Genomic DNA, 24,456 nt, shown 5'->3' with positions numbered 1-24,456 from the left:
CTTGAAGATATACTGCAGGCTTTTATGATATGTGAAAATATCAACATGCAGCCCATACAGATAATGACGCCATATCTTAAGTGCAAAAACCACGGCTGCCAACTCTAAATCATGAGTCGGATAGTTCTTTTCGTGAACCTTGAGCTGACGAGACGTATAAGCTATAACCTTACCATGCTGTATTAAGACACATCCGAGACCAACTCCCGAAGCATCACAATAAACCACGAACCCTTCGGTTCCTTCTGGTAGCGTCAAAACTGGAGCAAAAGTTAGCCTCTTCTTCAACTCTTCAAAGCTTCGCTCACCAGCATCTGACTATTGAAACTTAACCTTTTTCTGAGTCAACTTAGTCAACGGAGCAGAGATAGAAGAAAATCATTCTACGAAGCATCTATAATAGCCTGCCAGCCCCAAGAAACTTCTTATATCAGAAACTGAGATGGGTCTGGGCCAACTCATTACGACATCAATCTTCTGAGAATCAATCTTCACACCTTTACCCGAAATTACATGGCCTAAGAACGCTACTGACTTAAGCCAAAACTCACACTTCGAGAATTTTGTAAAAAGTTCGCGATCGTTAATGGTCTGCAACACTATTCTGAGATGTTCTGCATGATCAGCCTCGCTACAGGAATACACCAAAATATCATCAATAAATACAATGACGAATAAATCAAGATACGGCTTGAAGACCCTGTTCATGAGGTCCATGAAAGCAGCTGGCGCATTTGTCAACCCAAATGACATAAAAAGAAATTCGAAATGGCCATAACGGGTTCTAAAAGCGGTCTTCGGAATATCAACTTCCTTAACCTTTAACTGATGATAGCCTGATTTGAGGTCAATCTTGGAATAACACTGGGCACCCTGAAATTTATCAAATAAGTTATCTATTCTAGGAAGAGGGTACTTGTTCTTAATGGTGACTTTGTTCAACTGGAGGTATTCAATACACATGCGTAAGGAACCATCCTTCTTTCGGACAAATAAAACTGACGCACCCTGAGGTAAAACACTGGGCCTAATAAATCCCTTGTCGAAAAGATCTTTTAACTGGGTTTTTAACTCCATTAACTCTCTGGAGCCATTTTGTACGGCGGAATAGATATCGGCTTAGTGCTGGGAAGTAGATCAATTCCAAAGTCAATCTTTCTGTCAGGAGAGACTCCTGGAAAATCTTCGGGAAGACCTTTGGAAACTCATTTACAATTGGGACGGACTGGAGAGTTGGAGTCTGGGCATCTGAATCCTTGACTCGAACTAAGTGGTAGCTTCCTCCTCCTTTAGCCTTGTCTCATTCCCTTATACGAAAGCAACCATCTTGTAGATAGTCATTCCCCCGTTATGTGCAGCAATATTGGCCCCATCATACAAATGGGAATCAAGACCTCCAACAAACCTCCTCACTCTTGCTCTCATATCTGGTACCATATGTGGAGCATGCTTAGCCAGACTGACAAATTCCAAATAGTAGTCTTGAACTAACCTGCCATTCTGTTTAAGTTTCAGGAATTGCTCATGAAGTGGTCTAGGAATGTGCTTGTAAATTCATCCCATGTAACATCAGGTGCATCCTCACCTCGGGATAATTGTCAAGATTTATACCAAGTGTTAGCAATGCTCTGTAGTTGATGAGCTCCAAAAGTAGTTGCTTCGATTTTCAAAATTATCATAATCCTGAAGATTTTCGGAAGAGCATCAATGTAGTCCTGAAGGTCTTCATCCTTCTTTGTCCCTGTGAAGACTGGGGGATTCATCCTGAGAAAGTCCTTAATCTTAGAAGACTCTCCATCCCTGAACTTGACCCAGATTCCTGACGTTGGGCCTGAGCTGGCACTAGTTGTGTGAGTATATTGATAGCACTCCTAACATCCCCATCCGAATCATTATAAGGTGCAACTATAGGAGCAGTTGGGGCTGTTGTTTGAGTCAAAACGGTCTATTCATAAGCTACATATGCGGTAGCCCTCTGGCTGGTGGTTGTGGTCTTCCTGGTGTATTTTCTTTGCGCAGGCCTTTTCTGAAAATACATAAATGCACGAATTAGAAAGGCATCCAGAGAATACTGCTCTAACTGCACGATCTAGAGTATGAAAAAAGTGAGACAATCCTAAATGTCTTGGTGGTCAACTGTTTATATATGTGGGGTGTTGACACCCAATTTTGTCCCACCTTTCTTCCAAATATTTATTTACGCTTCTAATATTTTTTTTTGACAACTTAAGAACAATTATTTATTACGATTACTAGCTTTCTATTAATATCGTCGTTCTTCATTATCCAATTGTAGTCACTACCTATTATTAGTATTATTTGTCGTTCTTCATTATCCAATTGTAGTCACTACCTATTATTAGTATTATTTGTTGTTGTTGTTGTTGTTGTTCTTCTTCTTCTTCTTCTTCTTCTTCTTGTTATTATTATTATTATTATTATTATTATTATTATTATTATTATTATTATTATTATTATTATTATTATTATTATTATTATTATTATCGCCATGATCACTTTTAATATTTCTATTTATCATCTTACGCAAAAATGCATCGTATTTATTTCATACATTGAACGACAACATTACTTATTTTTAAACTTTATAAATATTATCGCAACTATTACAATATCATACAATTTTATTTTTTTATTTTTATTTGAGTACTAATAAATTATTTTTTATATTAAGTAATATTTTAGCGCGCGTTAATATATAATTATCTAGAGAGTGCCTTTCATCTTAATTTAGAAGCCTAAATAAATATGAGGAAGAAAACATCTTAAGTCCAAGATAAAAGACTTCATACTAGCCCAATTCATATAAAATCTGATCCTTGATTTGGCCAATAATAACCCAAAGAAGAGTCCAATCCACACAGCCCATTTCCATACCTCCTTTCCATGTAGACGCCACGCAAGCGCCACGTCCGTGCCATATAAGGCGCCAAATGTTCACAGCACACGCCTCTCACAGCCTAGTGCACGCCCAGCTCCTTCCCTCCACGTGTCGTGTTTTTATTGGTCATTTAATTCAAATTAAAAATCCTAATTTCGTCATTATTGTAAGATGCATGTTTTGCCCTCATTTAATCCATCTGAAAATTCCAAAATACCCTTGAATCCCTAAAATATTGTAAGGTTTTCATTCTTTTCCTCACCAGCCGCACATGACCTTCCTTGCTTTCTCTGCCATGGCAGAAAAGATTTTGGCATTTTCCTTCATTTTTTACAAAGGTTTGACCCCAAAATTTCACCATTAGAGAACTGTGTGCTCTATTTCGAGTAATAGTTATCCGTTTCTACCTTTTCCTTGGCAGGCCATCAGAGATTTTCCTCTTTTGCATCCCAAAAATCCTTGCGAATCCATTTGTTTTCAGAAGGAAATGCACCATTTGAGAAATGCTAGGCTCCTAAGCAAGAAAGATTCTGATCGAGGCAACAAAAAACTAGCAGAAAAATCACATAAACCCGCTATCATTTTCAAACGTTCAGATTCAAGAGAAATCTCACCCAAAATGACAAACCCAAAATCTCTAGCTTATAGCTATAAATATCAGCCTTAAAGATTCATTTTAAAAACATCAGGAACAACACACACACTAAAAAAAACCACTTTTTTTTCTATCTACGATTTTTTTCTGAACGTGTTCAAGTGAGTCGACTATTGAGCGCAGATCTGTGACCCAAGTCCTAGTTCACTGTACTCGAAAAAGGTTAGTACTAGTCCTTTCTTTTCTCTCTTTTTGATTCTACTCAGAACCTGTTTTTTATGTGTCAAACGTTCAGATTCAAGAGAAATCTCACCCAAAATGACAACCCCAAAATCCCTAGCTTATAGCTATAAATATCAGCCTTAAGCTTCATTTTAAAAACATCAGGAACAACACATCACACTAAAAAAACCACATTTTTTTCTATCTAAGATTTTTTTTGAACGTGTTCAAGCGAGTCGAGAGCGTAGATCTGTGACCCAAGTCCTAGTTCACTGCACTAGAAAAAGGTCAGTACTACTTCTTTCGTTTCTCTCTTTTTGATTCTGCTCAGAACCTGTTTTTTATGTGTTAAAAATGCTTTTTAATTTTCAAGATGTTTTATTTCGTATTGCGGATGCCATTATAATAGGGGATTTCATTTGTGCTCGTTAAATCGAGATTATTACTCTGTAATTGATATTTTCATTTGAAAAACATGGTTTAAGATCCCTGTTTCACTAAGTAATATTTAAAAGCAGTTCGATAAAAAAAAATCATTTTTCTTTCTCACTCGAGAGTGCTCATCTGTATGTGATTTTGTCACTGTTCATGTTAGAATATACACCACCGATTTATTTTTATTTGCTTAAAAGGACATATTGCTTGCAGAAAACTTGTTTATTGTTTAAAGTTTGGATATTATAGCTATACCGGGATCATTTGAAGTTTTCTTTCTTTTGCTTGTATCAGTAATATAAAATGTCTTCTATGGTTAAAGGAGATCTATGACATCCATTCTAGTCGAGACCTAGAAGTTCAATGATGTACTGTATCTGCGTTGGGAAATCTGCTTGCGGTCGTGTTAGTTCTTGTGTTATTTTTAAGTAGTGTGTTATGACTTTACGACAGTTTAACCAGTCATGTTGTCAAATAAATTTTTGAACTAATAATCACTGTTTTTTTATGCTCAAAATTGAACAAGTTGTCGGAGAATCGTTCTTTTCTTTAGAATGTAAACTACATCATTGTTTCCAACATGTTTAAGATGTATGTAGTTTTGTGCGAATAGCTCTGGTCTTATATTCACGTAGGGGTGTCGGTTTTCACAGTTAAAAACATAGCATAAACTTCATATATAAGTAACACCCTATAAATCAGTAGCTAAGTTAAGGTCAAAATCAAGTCGTTAAAACGATTTACATGATATCCCTTTGATTTCTCTGTATTTTAGTATGTTGTTTGCATTTTAAGTTTAATGTTCGTTTCTTTTCACATCTTGTTGTATCCCTGCTAGTTATGCTTTAAGATATAGCTGAAGTGTGGTGTGTGTTTATTTTTTTATGACCACGTATACTCGTCTGTTGGCTTTTTAAAATTCAGATTCATGTACTAATACTCTTTTAAATGCATTAACACAGTTTCATACTTCACTACATGTAGAATTTATTTTTTTAGTACTTTAGTTAATTTAAAATTACTCAAGATGAGACTTTGGATAAAAAAATGGAATTTTTTTTCTCTACTGGACATAGATCATTTCATTGGAGTACTTCGTCGTGGGTTCTTTTATCGAGTCTTTCTATCTGTAAATGCATTGTGAATATATTTTGCATAAGTTACCTTGCTGATCTTCACATTTTTCTTTTCTTCACATGTAATGCACCCGGAGTGACAAAGAGTCTCGTTTTGAGACTCGATATGACTGCTGCTAAATCCAAGACCCGCATTTACATCTTATTGCATCTTGTCTCGCCCTTTATGCCTCCAAGCAGAAAAGGAAAACAGAAAGAGGGGCGAGATGACGCTTCTATCTCTCATTAGTCATTGCCTTCGCTCTCTCCTATCCGAATATGGAAATGAGAGCGAGGGAGTTACTTCTATTTTTAGATTTCTTTCTCTTTGACTCCTTTCTGCTTTGTTAGTAACTTGCTGGACTTTTTTACTTTGATTATCTTCATAGAGGAATATGACTAGTGCTAGTATTAACTTAGAAAGGGTAGTCGGTATAAGGGGAAACCGATAGTACAGGGGTATATTTGACCCTTTTTCCGTACTTACAATGTTTTTCAACGTTCTGAGAATTTAGGTATGTATTTGTAATCTTTTTATTTCATTGGTAGTATTGCATAGAAGAAGACGTGATCTATTTTCAAGTTTGTTGCAAACTGATTTTTTCGAACTTGGACAACTTCTTTTGAGATATTAAAGATTGATTTTCTACATGAACGTGGTTTTGAAATGCTAATCGATAACATGTGTATCTGTTGAACTCTTCTTTCCTTTTAACAAACAATTAACAAGTTTAATATGAAGGTACAACTTTTTTTGTTTAATCATGATTCGAATTTGGGCTTTTAGATGAAAGAAAGCTAATCAAAAGAAGTACTCCCTTTTTTTGCCTCACTAGATCATCTTTTGTTTTAAGCTTACATCCTTTTCTATAATGTTTTTTTTTTTTGAAGCAAATTTCAGATTCTGTTCAACTTTTCTTTTATTAAAATCAATCACTTTAAGTTCAAATCGTTAACTTCGTATAAGACGGTGAGATTTCTATCGGTTTCCTTTTTAAACAAAATGAGTCAAAAGATTGTTTTTTTTTTTATGATTTTGGTTGCCATTTGTTGAAATTTGGTTACAATTTTTTTATTCCTTTTAAAATTTGAAGTGATTGATAATAAGTCCACTTCGTTACAAGAAGTAAACATTTTTCTATCTAATTACCTTAATATTTAGCTATGAATACCTTTTCTCAAATGACATATAAAGTAGTAAAATATTATTTTATCTTCATTTTCAATATTAATCTAAGTTTGATCGGTAACTGTATTTAGCGGATTCTAATGGATGTCTAAGACCTTCTCATTAGGATATTTAGAACCTTACCTAGAATTTATTAGGTTAGTAAGATCTTTAAAATTGGAGTTTATTTTAGGCATTTACTTTGTTAAAATAGGTGTCCTAATTTACTGTTAAAATAATTAGGTAGCGACTCCTTAAGTTAAATGATTAGGAATCACCAATATGTTGTACTCTGTTTTGATCCGGTTAAAATGGGGTGTAACATGGGGCCCTCACACATATAAATGTGACCCCGCTGAACACGGTTTCATAGACTCCCTAAAGACACTTGAACCTAGGCTCTGATACCAAGCTTTGTCACACCTCGAATCATGACCTGAGAGTAACACGACACTCGGTGCCTGACTACATGTGATCGAGCGAATCACATGGCTTGCTGAAATATCATGTGGCATACATGAGTGGAATGTAACATAAAACATGATGGGCTTTAGGAAAACACATGAAGTCATAATAACTTGTAAAATACTTGCTTAAAACATGAATGCGGAAATACCATGAATCAAGAGAAAGATGGCTAAATAACTCTGAATTTCTAACATAACATAACTGACTGGTCTAGTCTATGAAATATCTATCATGAGTCTGATTGAAAAACATACGTGCTGGGACAAAGCCCCCAGCATACCTTTAAATGCATAACTAATCATAAAATAAAGATAACTAACTAAACCCCGAAGAAAATGGGGCTCACCAACAAGCTGATAAGTTTGAAGTCCTACTAAGCAGATACGTCGTCCTATAAATCAGTACATGCATCATGAAATGCAGGCCCCCGGGCAATAAAAGGGGACGTCAGCACATTGAATGTACTGGTATGTAAAGCAACTGAAAGAAAATAACATGGGACATGGAATAACATGATGAGAAGTGAAACTGAAAACCTGGACATGAACATGAGCATGAATACATACATATATAACGTAGGTAAAACATTTTAAGCTGGAAGAGCAATAAACATATAACCGACAACATGGCCTGGTACTTGCGTCCTACCAACAGAACACTCACACCTTGCCATGGTAATGAGATTTAATAATATTATGAAAAGATCCAGTTTTTATGAGAGATCGTCCTAACCTTGGGTGGAGCGATCCTCATCCTACGGTGGCTACGTAGTTTTAGGCTGCTTGAAGCCTTCTCGGTAATTAATACCAAAAATATGAACATGGAAAATAAGTGGCACTTGCTGCCCATGGATTTTCACGAATCATAACTTGCATGTATATGGATATCATTTGTATTATTCTTGCATAAACTTACAAAACATATACAACTTTTCTTGAAAATATAATAATAGTTCATAAACTAGCATGTCAGAACCCATGGAATGCAAAGTATGGGTTTTCATGAATTACGGACAAATTTTCAATAATCATAATAATGTATCAAGAACATAAAATGAAGAATTTATAACAATTTAATACAAATTATAACATGAGGCATGGACCAAGAGTTATCATGAACATGATTAAAAACCCTAGTTTTCGTAAAGCTTCATACTTCATGGAAGAAAAAGTATGGGGAAGAACAATGATGTTCCCGCACGTAGATAGCAACCCTACATAGTTGGTAATCCTCCAACTTGTATTAAAAATCTGATCTTGGAAGAAGAATCTCAAGGTTTAAGTCTTGAGTCCTTTAAATGGGTATTTTTTGATAACCCTATGTTAAGAACAATGATTTCATGATTAGATTATAAGAACACATGTTAGAATTAATTTGGAAGAGCTTGGTTTGACTTACCTTGATGTTCTTGGTGTTGGAGGAGAGGAACAGGTCGTTCCAGGATTTAAGGACTTGTAAAAATAAGAATTAGAACTGAAACCATGTATTTATAGTTTCTGGTGCGACGAGCGAAATACGGACCAAAATACGATCCGTATTCTGAATTACGGTCTGTATTCCTGGATCGTAATTAAGCATATTCCAAAACAGAAACACTGTAACACCTTGTCCCCAAATTCGATCATCAAATACGGGACGTATTTCAAAATACGGTATATATTTAACAATATACTTTCCCAAGCCAAATTTCAGAATACACAGTGATTTTAGATGCCCAATTAGGTTCTAAAATACGGGCCCGTATACTGGAATACGGTCTGTATTCTATATCGTAAATCCTCACCTAACAACAGAAGAGAAATTTCTAACTCCCACATTCTCTATCTGGTTTTCTAAGTCTAGAATCATGGTTAAGGTTTTAGTTAAAGGTGCGGGTTGTTACAATTTAATCCTCCGTGTATAAGCTAAACTCTATACACTAAATCATCTACTATATAAGTAAAGGACACACATACTAGTACATGATTTATTTAACTCTTTATTAAAAAATGAATAAATAATTTTTCTATAATAAATATTATATCCAAACACATGGTTAATAGTATATATCCCAACAATCTTCCACTTAGACTTTTAATCATGACAATTGTTAGAATATACCATATCTAAATGCATGGTTTATTGTATAAACCCCAATAATCTCCCACTTAGACTTTTAACCATGCATTTACAAATTTCACATGTATTCCTTTTGCACAACTACCAAAGGTGTTAGCCAATAAGCTCTTTGCCAAAAAAAAAACTTGGCAAGTTGTTTCCTGATGCAACTCGTCTAGTAGTGCTTCGTCGTAACTAATCAGTTTTGTGCTAAGATCTTCAGGAATCCTATCATGAAACTCTCTTAAAAGTGTGTTTCTGTTATAGCCCGCATTTTGTACGTTCGGATATTTCGAGATCGTCGTGGCAAGTTAAGGGCAAGACCATTTTAAAAAATTATTTTAAGGTACAAGTTGGTTATGGATATTAATTATGAATATTATTAGTATGAAAATATTGAGGAAAGCTAAGGAAAAAAAAATTCACAAAAAGGGTTCATGGTAATATTGTGGAAGACTAAGGGTAAAATGGGAATTTCACATAGTGTTCAAGAAAATTCTTGAAATGCCACTTTGGCCATGTGACATAAAAAGTGGGCCCCACCCATGGCCATGTGTCCATGTTCTTACTTAAGGGACCAAAGTTTATACAACAAGACAAGTGGGTATAATTGTTATTTTAAGAAAATTCTAGAAGAAGGGGACAAGAGCCATGTGCTCATAATTTTTAGTAGGACCATGCAAAAATATACATGTATGAAGTGATGACAAAATAAGAAAAATTAGTCATCTTAGTTTTAATTTAAGAAACCTCTAGAGAAGGGGGCATGTGCCCCTCACATGCTTGTGGGAACTATATATATATGGAAAGGTGGGGGAAAAATAAGACATATTCTTCACTTTGCAATTCTAGAAAATTGAAGGCAAAGAAGGAGAACCATTCGGCCAAGGGGGCTGGCCGAATATGGTCCCTAATTTTTTATTAAAAAAAAATGTTTTCTTCTAGCTTTCCTACCAATTGGAAGGTCCTCTACGACGTGGAGTAATTGTTAGAGCAAGTAAAATAGTCTTTTGGTGCAAATTCAAGCCCTAGCCGAGTGAAGAAGATGTGTGGAGAAAGGTATGTATCTAATTTTCTTTTACATGTGTTATGGATGCCTCGTGCATGTTATAGTATGTGGAAAAGGATGAAATTCATGAAATATGAAAATATAGTGTTGTGGCCGAATGGAAGGAGTGTGGTGTAGAGTGATGAGTTAATTTTATTTAGTAACTTGATTGTTGCGTTGCGAATTCCATGATGAAAAATGAATGAAAACCATGAATTTAGTGTGTTAGTGGTTGGCCGTGTATATGCTATGTTTGGCCGTGGATGTGTTGTGTTGTGTAGAAAGAATGGATTAGTTTTACTTAGTATTTAAATTGTTGTTGTAATGTATAGCAATAGATGAAAATTCATGAAAATATGTATGTTGTTGTTGTGGCCGAATAAGGGGTTGTTTTGGTAAGTTATGGTGAATTGATTCTATTTGACATTTTAGTAGTTGTCGATGTGGATTTTATGATGGAAATGATGGTTTGGTAACTTGAAAGGAAGTTGTTGACGTGTAGGTTGTTGATCTAGTTCATGAAGTTGAAAGTAAGGAATGTGTTATTGATGTTTTTGTTTAATTTGGAAGGTTGCGGATTGAGTTATGATAATCGGTTGGAACCTAAATGAAATGCCGTGGAATTATGTAAAACAAGTTATTAATGTTAGAATGCATTTTGAGGAAGTTGTTGAAGATTGGAGATATGATTGTTGGCATCGTTATTGATAATTTGGCCGAGTTCCATTCTCGGGTTTGTTGTTGATGATTTAGCCGAGATAGACTCTCGGGGGTGATGTAGTTACAGGGAAGATGCTGCCGAAATTTCGGTAGAATATAAGTGAATTCATTTGAAAAACTAAGACAAGTATATATCGATGAATCTAATGACTATGTCAATTTTCTTAAATGTAGATTAGCAAGGTTGGACAAATAGGCGTAGCTAGTTGGTCGCGAGACAGGTATGTAAGGCTTACCCTTTCTTTCTTTAGCATGTCCTAGAGCCCAATAAGGTATGATATGCATCTTGGGATTACTCTATTCTGTGATTCCGAGTTTGTTTATGATTCGTATTCACCCTTTTTGATATGTTTATATGATTCCTGAAGTTCTATTTAATATGTTTCCGAGTCTGCCTATGATTCTGATTCACTTCTGATATAAGTATGTCTGGTATGATCAAGTTTGTTATACGATTGAATAATGAGATGTGTATAAAGAGTTTTGTTTCTGAAAGAATTCTGTAAGCTTTAATGTCCCTAACCTTTGAAAAGAGATCTCGGATTTGCTTTGAAAGGCTTATAGAACGTTCTGTACTTCAAACATCCATAACTTTCCCATACGAAGTCGGATTGACCCGAAACTTGTTTCTGAGCCGTCAGATGTCGGTAAGTGTACGCATCTATCGGGTCTTGATTTTTGTGCATATGGTTTCGCACTACTCTGTTCGTGCAAGCCTCAGTTTGGATTTCACTGAGCCCGGGCCAGGATATGTTCTCGTGCATACTTTTCTGCATTGTTCACCACGTCCCTCACTTGCGGGTCGGGTTCTGTTATATGTATGTTTATGATGATATGGGGCGGCGGCCAGGATGGCACATGATTCTGTCACCGCGTCCCGCAATAGAGGGCCGGGATCTGTTATTTGCATATCTGATATATGATTTTGGCATATGATGACTCTGTTCACCGCGTCCCTTACTAGAGGGCCGAGATCTGTTATATGCATACATACGATATATGACTCTGGCATACATGATTTGTGTTTGGAAAGTAAGTATTTTGGCTTTATGTACCTTCTGTACTTCTTCTGACATACAACTTCAGCATATATGATCTGTGTCTGGGAAACGACCATTCTGATATTCTGGATAATGTACTTACTCTTATACTATTTTGTTTCGATGATGGTTCTGTTTTCTGTATTTCATGTCTTACATACTCAGTACATATTCCGTACTGACCCCCTTTCTTCGGGGGCTGTGTTTCATGCCGCGCAGGTACACCCAGATGAGTTGAAGCTATTACAGAAGACGTTCCAGCGGAATTGGCAAGCTCCACTTGTTCCTGGGGTGCTGCCAAGTCAGAGTATATGTGTTATGGTGTCTGATTAGTGTTAGAGACTTTGCAGACAGAGTCGTGGGTATAGAATGTCAGTTTGTAAGCGGCTCCATCAGCCGATGCGTCATTTGTGTTATGATATAAGTTCTATATGATTACAAATTTTGTATGATTTAAAGATTATTTCTGAAAGTTGTAGTATGTATATCATCTTTATTAATTTAACAAGTCCAAAAGATTATGTATGTAATAAGAGTCAGTGGGTTCGCTCGGCTCCGAATAAGGGGTCGGGTGCCCATCACACCCTAGTAAGGTTAGGGTGTGACAGTTTCCTTTTAGGAACCTATCATGAAATTCTCCCAAGAGTATACACTTGAACCGATCTTGGTGATTATTCTCCCACTACGACTAAGTACTACTATTATTATAATACATAGTCACACTATCATTTGCTCAACATCACTCCCACTACTTAGATGTAGTGAATTTCCTTACGTCTATTAACATTTCTCCCACTACTTAAATGCAATGGAATATCAACCCTGACTTGTCGGTTAGATGTTCTTGAACTTCTGAATTTTTAGATGACTCATTTGCTATTTCTTTGCTCAGTTCCTATAAAACTAGTTTACTTCTAGGAATTGGTTTAATAAATAGTCCTTTTCTAAAAATCTTGAATTTGTATCAACAATTACCTTATTTTTCTTTTAGGACAGTAAATAAACCTCCTTTCGTTCCCTTTGGATTTCTAATAAACATGTGTACGTCCGTTCTTGATTGTAGCTTATCTGTTTTCCCGTTAAACACATGTGTTAGATAACCTTATATCCAAACATGTTGCAGATTTGACTTACATCCAATCCACTATTCTATGGGTATCAAAGGTACTAATTTAGAAGGAATTAAATTAAGAATGTAACTCGCAGTTTCTAAGACATATTCCAAAACGAAAAAGCAAATATGAATAAGTCAATCATTAATCTTACCACCTTCATAAGAGTCATATTTCTTTTCTCTTCCACACCAATCTATTATAGAATATTTGGTGTAGACAATTGAAATGAAACCCCTCTATCTGATAAGTAACTAATGAACTCTGCAAAGAGGTATTTGCCACTACGATCAAATTGCAGTGACTTAATATATTTTTCCTGACGCTTTTCATTTTTGCCGTAAATACCTTGAAATTTTCAAAGCATTCAGACTAATAGGGCATCAAATAAATATATTCATATTGTGAGTAATCTTCTATGAATGTCACAGAATACTCAAAATCACCTCTTCCCTTGAAGTTCATTATACCACACAAATCAAAATGGATTAGCTTAACTTATCATTAACTTTATTTCCTTTTAAGATAAAATGTCTCTTAGTCGTCATTTTTCCTTCTGAATAGGACTCACAAGGTGGTAGTACCTCCACTTTCACAGAACCTTAAAAGTTCATCCTTTAACCAACTTTGAAATCCTATTTAGATTAAAATGACATAGAGCCTGTTTGGATGGGCTTTTTTTTAAGCAGCTTATAAGCTGAAAACAGGTTATAGGCAAAAAAAATAAAATTGGGATAGCCCAACTTATTTTTTTGGGTTATAAGCTGCTTAAAAAAAGCCCATCCAAACAGCCTAACTTATTTTTTTGGGCTTATTTTAAGCATAAAATGACTTATAAGCTCGCCAGCCAGACACTCAAAAAAGATGAAAACAGCTTATAAGCTGTTTTCAGCAACCTATAAGCTAAGCCAAATGGGCTCATAGACACAAGTGCCATGGATAAGTTCATTCAATTTACGAGAAAAAGAAATTCCCTTATGAACCATATTAACATAATTTAGTTCAGAAGAGATATTAATTTAAAGTGCCCACGAATCAATGTACCATAAGAGATACAATGTTTATCAAACTCAATAACACAAGAGTTATAAGAAAAATAAACTAATTATCCATTTCTTGTTTGGTTAAAAGCTGAAAATAAATTCTTTCTAATAGAAGTTACATATATGCATTCTTTAAATTAATGTCTTATCTCAATTAGACGAACTTCCTGATTAGTAGTGAGTGGGCTGGATAAAGTCTATTGAGAATTTGAAATACAATCATTAAATAGATCATTAGTCATGTAGTAAGAATAATAAAATTCAAAACATAGATCACACATACAACCAAGCACAATGAATAGCTAGATTCAATAGGGAAACTTAACTATTCATGCAAACTATATGAGTCATGCCAAATAATTCACCCCATAAATTAAAACAGGTCTAACTCAGATGGAGAGTAAACTGCTAATTTAAGTTAGGTAAATGTCACTTTTAATAAACCCTAGTTCCATTGAACCAACGTGTAACTCAGTTGGAGAGTCAAGATAAGCCATCAATTAACTAGGGACTGAAGCACAGTAATTTACCATAAAGAATCTATCCAATGGGGAAGAATACCTACGTCAACATATAAACTCATTATATCACTGTTATATACAATAGAGACCATAGAGAATGAACCTTATCACCACTGTTTGAATAAATAAAAAATTTATTTAACAATTTTTTTTTAGAAAAAATAAAAAACCACTAAAAACCCATCTAAACGATCCCGGATGGCCTAGAAATGGTCCAGTGAGTATTACTCAGTGGGTTGTTTCCGATGAACCTACCAAATTTCGAGTCAATCGGAATTCATCAAAAATCAGAATTCCGAAACCATGATCAGTTCGGATTAAAAAAATACTTTATTTTCCAGCCAAAATAGAATTTAAAAACATATACATTTATTCAGTAATTCTTATCACATATCATCATTAGCGTACTAATCTACATGAATCAAGAACAACGAACAAAATTTTAAAATATGTTTACATAATCTCAGTGTTGCTTTCTGGAAATTAGCATGTTTATGTAATCATTGAATATAAAATTCAAAACACACCACATCGATATCCATGCATCTTGAACAACAAATTTCAATGTAAAAGAACAATTCATGCAACATATATATGTGATGCCAGATATATTCACTTCAATAAATTTAAAACAAGAGCTAACTCAGATGGAGAGTATGCTGCTAATTTAAGCTAAGTGAATATCATTATCATTATCTCTAGTTCCATTGATCCAACATGTAACTCAAATGGAGAGTTAATACAAGTTATCAATAACTAGTGACTATACCTAGTGACAACCCATAATAAATCTATCCGATGGGGAGGAAGACCTAAAGTTAACACATAAATTTATTATTTCACTAGTATTTAGTCATGAAAACCATAGAAAACAATTTCTATCACCACTAGATCATAGCCGAGTTATTTTTTAAAAAATTAATTTTTTGTAACGATCCGTTTAGTCGTTATAGTATTTTGACCCATTTAACCTTGTTGAACCTTTCCCCAAGTCCCGTTAGTATGATCTATGACTTAATAAAGTCATTGGGTTGGTTTCCGCAAGGTTTTAGTGTAAATCGAGTCATTCATGGAGAAACTAGTTAAGTTGATGAGTTAGAGTTGACCACGGTCAACGCCGGGTTAGGATGACCCCATGTCAATGTTTTGGAAGTTCCAAAATATTATTATGATGATTTTGAACTTGTCCACAAGTTTTGGTGAGGTTCCAAAGAGTTTCAGATAGGTTTGGGGTTTTGTCGCACTCGTATTTGGTGTTTTCGCCGGAGGTCTATGGATAGAAAAGGCTCCATATTGAGAATCTGACATTTTTTTGAGTCAGATTTGAACCATGATATCCATATCAAAATTACGAAGCTATAGGAAAAATAATCGACGCGTTTGGCCTCCGGATGAGGGAGTTATGCCCATTTTCGTTCTGGCTGTTCCAGCTGGCCGCTGGCAGCGACCAGAGGACTGCTATGGGGCCCGGTGACCGCCACAGTGGCCCAACTGGGAAGTAGACTCATTTTTAATTGTTTTGTTTCAAGTCTTTCCCCTCATAAACCTAAAAACACTTCCCTATAACATAAGGGTCTATTTTCCTAGGGTGAGGGTGAAGTTCTTCCTTGAAGATAAGTGCAAACCCTTATGTGATTCTTTATCATTCCTTCTTCAAATCCCATGACAAGCTTAAGCTCCATTAATGGTGGGTGTAAGATTAGAACCCAAGAATTGATGAAACCTTCAATAGTTGAAGGGTTGGGAGATAACAATGGAAAATCATTCACAAGCACTTTGGGGTAAGATTCTAACCTAATATTCATTATTTATGTGTCGATTATCATCATCTCGTAGTCATTCCTATGCATTAATTGTGAAGAACTAATAGGTTAAGAATCCTAGGGTTAGAAACATAAAAGATGAATTGGAATATCTTGTGATGAATATAATTTCATGAAATTAAGACTGAAGGTTAACTAGATGATGGGTAACATAATTGTGCACTAAATCTCCCATTTTACCCTCATAAGCCCGGATTCACATTGTAGGGGTATTTTGGGCATTTTTACTAGAAGCATAGCAATATGGGTATCGTTGGACTCATTTAGACTCGTAAAACACTATTTTGACTATATTGTATCTGAATTTTTAATAAAATTACAGTTTTGCCCTTGTGGCTCGAGTTTGGCTATTTTGGGTCCATTTTAAAACTATGGCAATATGGGTGTCCTTAGATTCGTATTCTGACATAAAATTCATATTTGATAGACGTTAATTATTTTGAGGTTCTCCAAAGAGAAGGCAAGGCTAAGGTTTGGCTATACGAGACTGTTGCTCGACATTCCAGGTAGGTTATGGCTTACTTTAGTTAGACATTGATTACCAAAACGTATGTATTGTGTAGAATTGATAGGAGAAAACACGATTAGGTCTTCGGACATGGTGCTTCGGTTGGATATCAGCTGGGTTGGTATGACTTTTGATTTTGTGGGCTCGTTGTCATTACTTTATGTACTGAAATATGAGGTGTAGTTGTATTCATACTGTGGCGATTCGGGATGGATTCTATTAGGTTGATTGATTGTCGATGGTCGTGGCCCCGTTATTTTGATTATACTTATTACCTGAATTGTTATGTTGTACTCAATTCTCTCTTATTGTGACACATATCATCGGAGAAAGGAAGGAATACTGAGTTTAGACCTGAATTGTGATTTATATATTTATGATAATGCGTAGATGAACACTTGATGTATGATTTACTGTTGATGATAATATATAGAAAAGTGAAGCTTCTTAGTGATACAAGACTTAGTTGTGAGGCGTACTTCCTACATGTGTAAGTAAATAGGGACATAGACTATTATGTTGGTTGAGACGATTGTATGATTCATTTCATGGCTGAGTTGATCCAAGACTTAATATGACTTGTGACTTTGTGACTTGTACCTTCACTGTTGCTTTATTGGCTTGCTTTAATTTACCACGTTTACACTCATTTATACATTCATACACTCATGCATGATGAAAATAGTTTGGAAGACTTGTGGCATAATGCCTTGTGTTTGACATTGATGTTGCTAATTGTTCATAGTCCATACATACTAATGAAATGGAATACATTGAGACATACATAGTGATGTGAAATTAGTGAAGAAGTTAATATAATCTTCTTGTTGAACTTGTGATACTATTTGATACATGGTACTTGATGATTTTAGCATGGATAATAAGAGGTAGGAAGTACCGTTACGTACAGATATATGAAAAAGCACATATGTGACCTAGATTATGGCTCGTGGTCCGAGGTTCATTATAGAAACGAGGGATACATTGATGTGGCCCGCATCCGACGTTCTTTCCGGAGCGGAGGTTTATGCTCGGGTCTGAGGAGTGAGTCCGGAACGAGTGGTACATGGACACCATGGGTCCCTTGCAGGCCATGACTACTGAACAATGACATTAGTTAGCATGTGTGTACAGTTGGAGTGATTGGCCAGTGCATTGCATTGCATCGCACATTATTATATTTTGCATCGCAGATTATTACAATTTATTCTGCGTTATTATATGCTCGTTTGGTTCTGATTTTGATATGGATGTTGAATGTCTATTGTGATATCAATATGACTATCGACTCAGTTAAATGGTGGATTAGTGACTCTACGTAGGGACGGAACTTGGGCTTGTGATTATCAAGTGAGATTATTGAGAATTGACAGACTTGTGGTTTAGAAGCTCCATCTTAGGCTGTGACTCTGTTATGGGATATTCTGTGACTTGGATTTGAGTATTAAGTGCCTATCTGTTTATCTTATGATTTTATGCTTATATACGTGAACTAATCTTAGTCGACCTATGATGCTTACCGGTGCATAGTGTTTGTACTGATACTACCTTGTTGCACCCTTTTTGAGTGCAAATTGTGTTCTAGAGATTTCATCCAGACTCCATCTTTAGCTTGAAGCTAGTTTGCTCGATCAAATCCGAGGGTGAGCTTCTATCCATGCCATGCCACCTGAAGATCTCTCTTTCTAGATGTCTATTTTTATTCCAGACATTATTTGTTATTATATTTGAGATATACTTCAATATTTAGACATTGTTAGTTAGAGTCCTTGTACAATGACTTTCAGATTTTGGGGGTGTAATAGTTGAGACTTCCGCACTTATATTATCTATTAATTATGAATTGTTTAGTTATTTATTTATTCACATGATCATTGATTGTTTAAGTATAAATGATTAAAGAAGTTAAAATTGGCTAATGATTGATGGGTTAACGGGTAAGGGTTTGCCTACTAGTGATAATAAGGTAGGTGCCCGCACAATCGGTAATTAGGGTCGTGACATTTTCAAAAGCCCAAAACACCATCTAAGCAACCGTAAATTGCTGAAAAAACGATATGATTCACTGCATAGCAATGAGTATTTCTTACTGGGTCATTTCCAATGGACCAACAAAATTTCAGGTCAATCAAAGATCATGAAATTTTTGATCTCCAAAGCTATGAATAAATTCAGAAGATACCCGTTTTAGGTATATTTAGAAAAAAAGATTCATAATTTAATACTTTTTTTATGATGATCCGAAGAGCTCAAGGCATGCATTTTGTCTCTTCTAATGGGTAAGATACACATCACCTAATTACGATAAATTGTCCTTTTCATTAATATAGCTGAGAATCCAAGATATTATGTTTCTTTCTTTCGGGTGAAAACCTCTATATCTCTTCTCATGAATTAGTTCAGTGTTACTAGTATCTAAAGATAAATTTACTTTCAAGTAAATAAACCTTTATCACCAGTGTACACTTATTTAGGACGATTTACACATGATACATCGAGCGAATTCTAATGACTCAAATAAATAGATCATTTTTGTCTTCTAGTGAATCCTATTTATTAATCATAATTCATGTATTGGCATAATCTCACAAGTATAAAGTTATAAAGAATTTTCAACAATTCCAAATACATAAACCACTTTAGTGGTACTTATTAATTAATCATAAATTCTTATTTTCAAACTATCACATACATGTGAAATTAACTAAGGCCATATAAGTATTCAAAAATAAAACAAAATATAAACTTCCAATGCAATGATGGGTCAGTACCTTCATCGCCATATATTCCAAAAGTGCATTTGTTTTAGGGAAAAGGACATATATGGCCGGTCGGCCATAAATAATCCCACCCTCTAGCCCAATTTTTCCCAAACCCAAATTATACCCATTAAATTAAGAAAAATTTACTTGTCATAGCTACTTCTAAGACCTATTTATAAATAGTAACTACCTTTTATTTTATTTATTGATCATAACTAAAATATTTTCTTAAATTACACATCATAACTAATGTCCTGTATTTCACAAGTTTCTCTTTTGAATTGGTTTTCTCTCACCTCGCAAATCTATTTTTCCCTCACCCTTCTCTTTTCGTTCCCTCTCCTTCCCCCAGATCTGTGGGATCTACTTCCCTTGCCTGGACCCTCCGAATGCCGCCCTCGATCTGTGAGATCTACTTCCATTGACGCCTTCAGCTGCGGCACAGCCAATTCCAATTGCTATATCAATTTTTCTTCCATTGGCATTGCGAAGCTTCTAAAAGTTTCTGGATCTATAATTGGATTTTAATGACCAAAGGTCTGGTGATTGTTTGATGTCAAAGAAATGTGTGTTTAAATGTTTCTTAAAGATCTTCTTCAATCTAAAACAGTTGAAATTCGAACATATGTATATATGCTGTAGCAGCCCTTTAGTGGCCACGTTTTTGTGGCGACTAAGGTTTTTTTTTTTTTTTTTTTTTTAAAACGCCTGGGCTGTTGGGCCGGCCAACCTTGACATTATTTTGGGCCGACCGGTCATTTTTTGGCATTAATTTAGACTAACCGGACACCTAGAGTAATTAGGCCCAAATATTAACCAAATGTGCCATTACTTTGGGCCATTGGACACACAGTGTCCTCTTCCCTTTGTTTTACCATCTCCTTTTGTTTCAAGTGTTGACCAAGGGCCAAAGATTTCTTATGGCTCATTAACAGAGGAGACATGTTGCTAACATGCAAGAAATTTAACATAAAGGTGCCGCCGTTTGTTCAAGACCACAAACAAACACGTTTCTTTTTAAAATACCATAATTATTCTAATGCCCAACCAGGTAAAAGAAATACCTCAATAACTTAGTCACGGCAAACTACCGCCTAAAACTGTTGATGACAAATATGAGACCACAACACAATACATGTTCAAAAATCTTCTATTTGGCCATGGTTCATGAATGAAGCAGAACCTGTACATGACAATTCCGCCGCCCAAAATCTCAGCTTTGCGACAAACAAGTATTAAACAAAGAAAAAGTCCTTAATTCCTTTTGTAACAAAAACATTATCTACATCCGCAAATGCAATTTTGGGTCAACACTTGAACCCAGTTAATATAAGATCTCACGTTATCTCTCCAACGCACCATTATAGAAAACATTAGACCACTCTTTTAATGAATTCGGACCAGTCATCAAAAGAATACTCAATTTCATGACAATTAGTTTGTCTTCGACTGTGGCGGCGGGAAGGAGAAAAAAAAATTAGCAAAATTTTCGATTTTGCTATATGTTATCTAGGTTATCTATTTAGATGCAAGTTGTCTCTTGATGCCAATTGATGGAATACAGGCATAAACAGCGGAAAAAAATAGCCAAGATCAACTTGTATGTAATATAGACAACACATAATCAAGATATTAATCAAACATAAAATTGATACTTATCTCTTGAAGCGTGAATGCAACCTCAAATCTAGCCTTCAAGCACGAGCAAAAACCATTCATGCGTTCATCCTCCAGTTCCACGGTCTTCTACTGTGTAACCCCAATAATACCACAATCTGCGAAATTCGTGTGGGCAAATTTCCATGGAAAAAGTGTAGAACCTTATAAAACCCTCGACCTCATTATGGAATAAGACCCCTATTTTATAACTATAGGTTTGTTTTTGTTACAATCCGTAGTTTCGTATGTTGAGATTCGAGCTACCTTTCAGGAGGTATGTGAGATGATATGTGTTTATCTTATGGTTATGAGGGTTTAAATTCATATAATAAGCCATGGGAGGATTGGAGAAAGAATATCCTTTAGTATATGTGAATTTTTGAAAGGAACAACCATGGGAAGTACGTAGCAATGAAGTAAAGGACGAATTACGATCTCTTAAATCGTAACCGGGAAGGACAACCTTGGAACCAAAGGACATGACCATTATCAAGTATGATTAATGATAAATATCATGTATGGAGAGTTTTGGAAGATTCCGGGACTAGGCAAATCGAAGAAAATAAGTTTGTCGAAAATTTGGAAAAAAATTGGTAGAATTTTGGGTCAAATTTGGAGGGGTATATCTCTGGGTATATCAGGAGTTTTAAGGTGTTTCAAAAGCCAAAAATAAAGTTTGTCGAGTCTAGTTTCTAACCCAACAAACCGTTCAACAATACGACACCGGAGCAGGGAGTTATGGGCATTTTAAAATGGATAGTCAGAGGAATCCGAACCTGGGTGGAAAATCCGGAAAGTTTACTTAAAAAGGCCCAACAATTTCGGCCCAATGGAGCCTAAACCGACCCACGCACCTATAAATACCCCTCTAACTCATCATTTTTCACCATTCTCTCATCCCCACACTTCCAAAGAGTTCTTTAGAGTCCTTAAGGGTTCCATAACCTTCCACAATCTTCCATAATCTCCCATAATTTTCCACAATCTCCCATAATCTTCCATAACCTTCCACAATCTTCCATAATCTCCCATAATTTTCCACAATCTCCCATAATCTTCCATAACCTTCCACAACCTTCCATAACCTTCCATAATCTTCCATAACCTTCCAAACCTTTCCATATTATCAAGAGAGAAGACCAACATCAAGACCCCAAGGATAATCCATGGAAGGTAATTTTTCTTGTTTCTCTTCATGGTGGTGATGAACTTGATCTTGGAAAGAGTTGAATAAAGTGAAGTTCTTCTACTATAAGGTATGTTCTTTCTATTATTTACATGATTGAGATGATGCAAAGATTTAGCAAGTCTTAAAGAGGAAAGGATCATAGGAGGAAAAAAATATCATAAAGTGTTGAATTGAAGTTGATGGCCATGAGAAGAGTTTGAAAGAGAATTTTGAATTAATTTGAGATTAAATTGAATATAATTCTTTGATTATGGTATTGTGGGTATTATTATGGTTGGTTGAGAAATTGGGAAAAACATCATGTGGGGTGTTTTATGGAATATATTGGTATTGATAATATTGTTGTTGATGTTGGTATTGTTGTTGTTATTGTTGTTGGTTGCTGGATTGTGATTTTGGGCGAGACATATAAACAGGGGAGATGCTGCCCGAATCTTGGCAGATTTTAAATGGATTTTAATTAAATGCTTAAGATAAGTGTATGATGGTGCGCCTAACAATAGTACGAATGGTCTTATATGTAGATTACGAGACTACGAACGATCATAACTACATTGCAAGACAAAAGGTAGATTGGAAAGTCGGAAAGTGAGCTTCCAGGTATGTATGGCTAAACCCTTTCTTTCTTAAGACATGAGTCCTTTGTTGTGAACCTATATATGACATCTTCAATAAACTCGTTTCTAAAAGTACCAAAGCTTACAGTTCCCGATGTTCTTGTAATATCCTTGAGCTTGTTTCATGGCTATTGATGTTATTCATTGATGTTGATCTCATCTTATGACCTTGTTCCTTCAAGGTGAGACGTGTTCATGATGACGGTTCTATAATAATAATCCAATGAGTTTAGAAATAGGTTCTTCAGGAATGTTTTATAGGACATGAATAGAGTGCTAGCAGAGGATCTCTAATGAGGTATTGATGTTCGAAGAGAGGTTCATGTTGTATCTTAGGATTTGGTTATAGTCTAGTCAAGTGGGAAGAAGTACAAATGGCCTGAGTTGTGCTTATAAGACGGGTTAGGTGATGACCATGGGAAGTGTATAGAGACTACTTGTAGAAGTTTAGTTATGATGTTGATTATAATTACCACTGGTCTACGACCAGTCGGGTAGATGTTACCACCGTGCTACGACCGGTTGAGCAGATATGTGTTTACCACCGAGCTACGACAGGTTGGGCAGTTACCACTGATCAGTTGTACAGTTGCGCTCTACCGTCGGGCAATAATCAGACGGGCAGTTATTGCCACCGAGCTACGGCCGGTTGGGCAGTTACTACTAATCAGTCGGGCAGTTGCGCTCTACCGTCGGGCGATAATCGGACGGGCAGTTATTACCACCGAGCTACGACTGGTAGGGCAGTTAGCACTAGGACAGTAAGTAAGTTAGAGATACAGTATTGTCCACATATGCAGTAAAGATATGAGAGTATTAAGAGACATCCGTACTAGATTCTCATTAGTAAGTCAGAAGTGCCAGGTTGATTCTTATCTTCTTTCTTTGCGGCATACGTTGATTATATTACATTTCCACCTTACATACTCGGTACATTATTAATACTGACGTCCCTTCTTATGGACGCTGCGTTCATGCCCACAGGTGTGGACAGACGGGACAAGGATATTCCCCAATAGGCTGCTTTCAGGTACCAGTCTTGATTGGTGGGCTCCATTTCTTCCTGGAGCATTTTCGAGTCTGAGTTTTATATGTTTTTATGACAAGAGGGTATGTCGGGGGCCCTGTCTTGACTTGTGTACTTCAATCATGTTCCTAGAGGCTTTGCAGACAGATTCCTGTGTACAGCTCAGTTATGTTTTGTTAGTGGATATATGGACGTCGCAGGCCCATTGTATATATACATATGCATGCTATTATATTCATAGTTGGCCTTTTTGGCCTTATTTTGCCGTTTGAGACATAGAGGATGCAAGTTACAGTTTGGTTCGCTCGACCCTAGTAAGGTGACGGGTGCCAGTCACGCCTTACCAGGGTAGGGGTGTGACAGTTTTCACCCTTTTTCAAAATCTGCT

At 35.8% G+C, this 24,456-nt stretch overlaps 2 long non-coding RNA genes across 2 annotated transcripts; both read left to right on the top strand.

Moving 5' to 3' along the window:
* Positions 1-3,082: 3,082 nt before the first annotated feature.
* LOC132610189 (uncharacterized) lies at positions 3,083-12,481 on the top strand. The gene is made up of 3 exons (XR_009571047.1): positions 3,083-10,058; positions 10,942-10,988; positions 12,027-12,481. It is a non-coding gene; the product is annotated as an uncharacterized LOC132610189 (long non-coding RNA).
* A 9,673-nt stretch (positions 12,482-22,154) lies between these two features.
* Positions 22,155-24,456, top strand: LOC132610979 (uncharacterized). The gene is made up of 3 exons (XR_009571387.1): positions 22,155-22,491; positions 22,949-23,024; positions 24,026-24,456. It is a non-coding gene; the product is annotated as an uncharacterized LOC132610979 (long non-coding RNA).

This window comes from Lycium barbarum, chromosome 9 (assembly GCF_019175385.1).
Source record: "Lycium barbarum isolate Lr01 chromosome 9, ASM1917538v2, whole genome shotgun sequence".
Taxonomy (NCBI): Eukaryota; Viridiplantae; Streptophyta; class Magnoliopsida; order Solanales; family Solanaceae; genus Lycium; species Lycium barbarum.
This window is presented reverse-complemented; position numbering and strand designations above follow the sequence as displayed.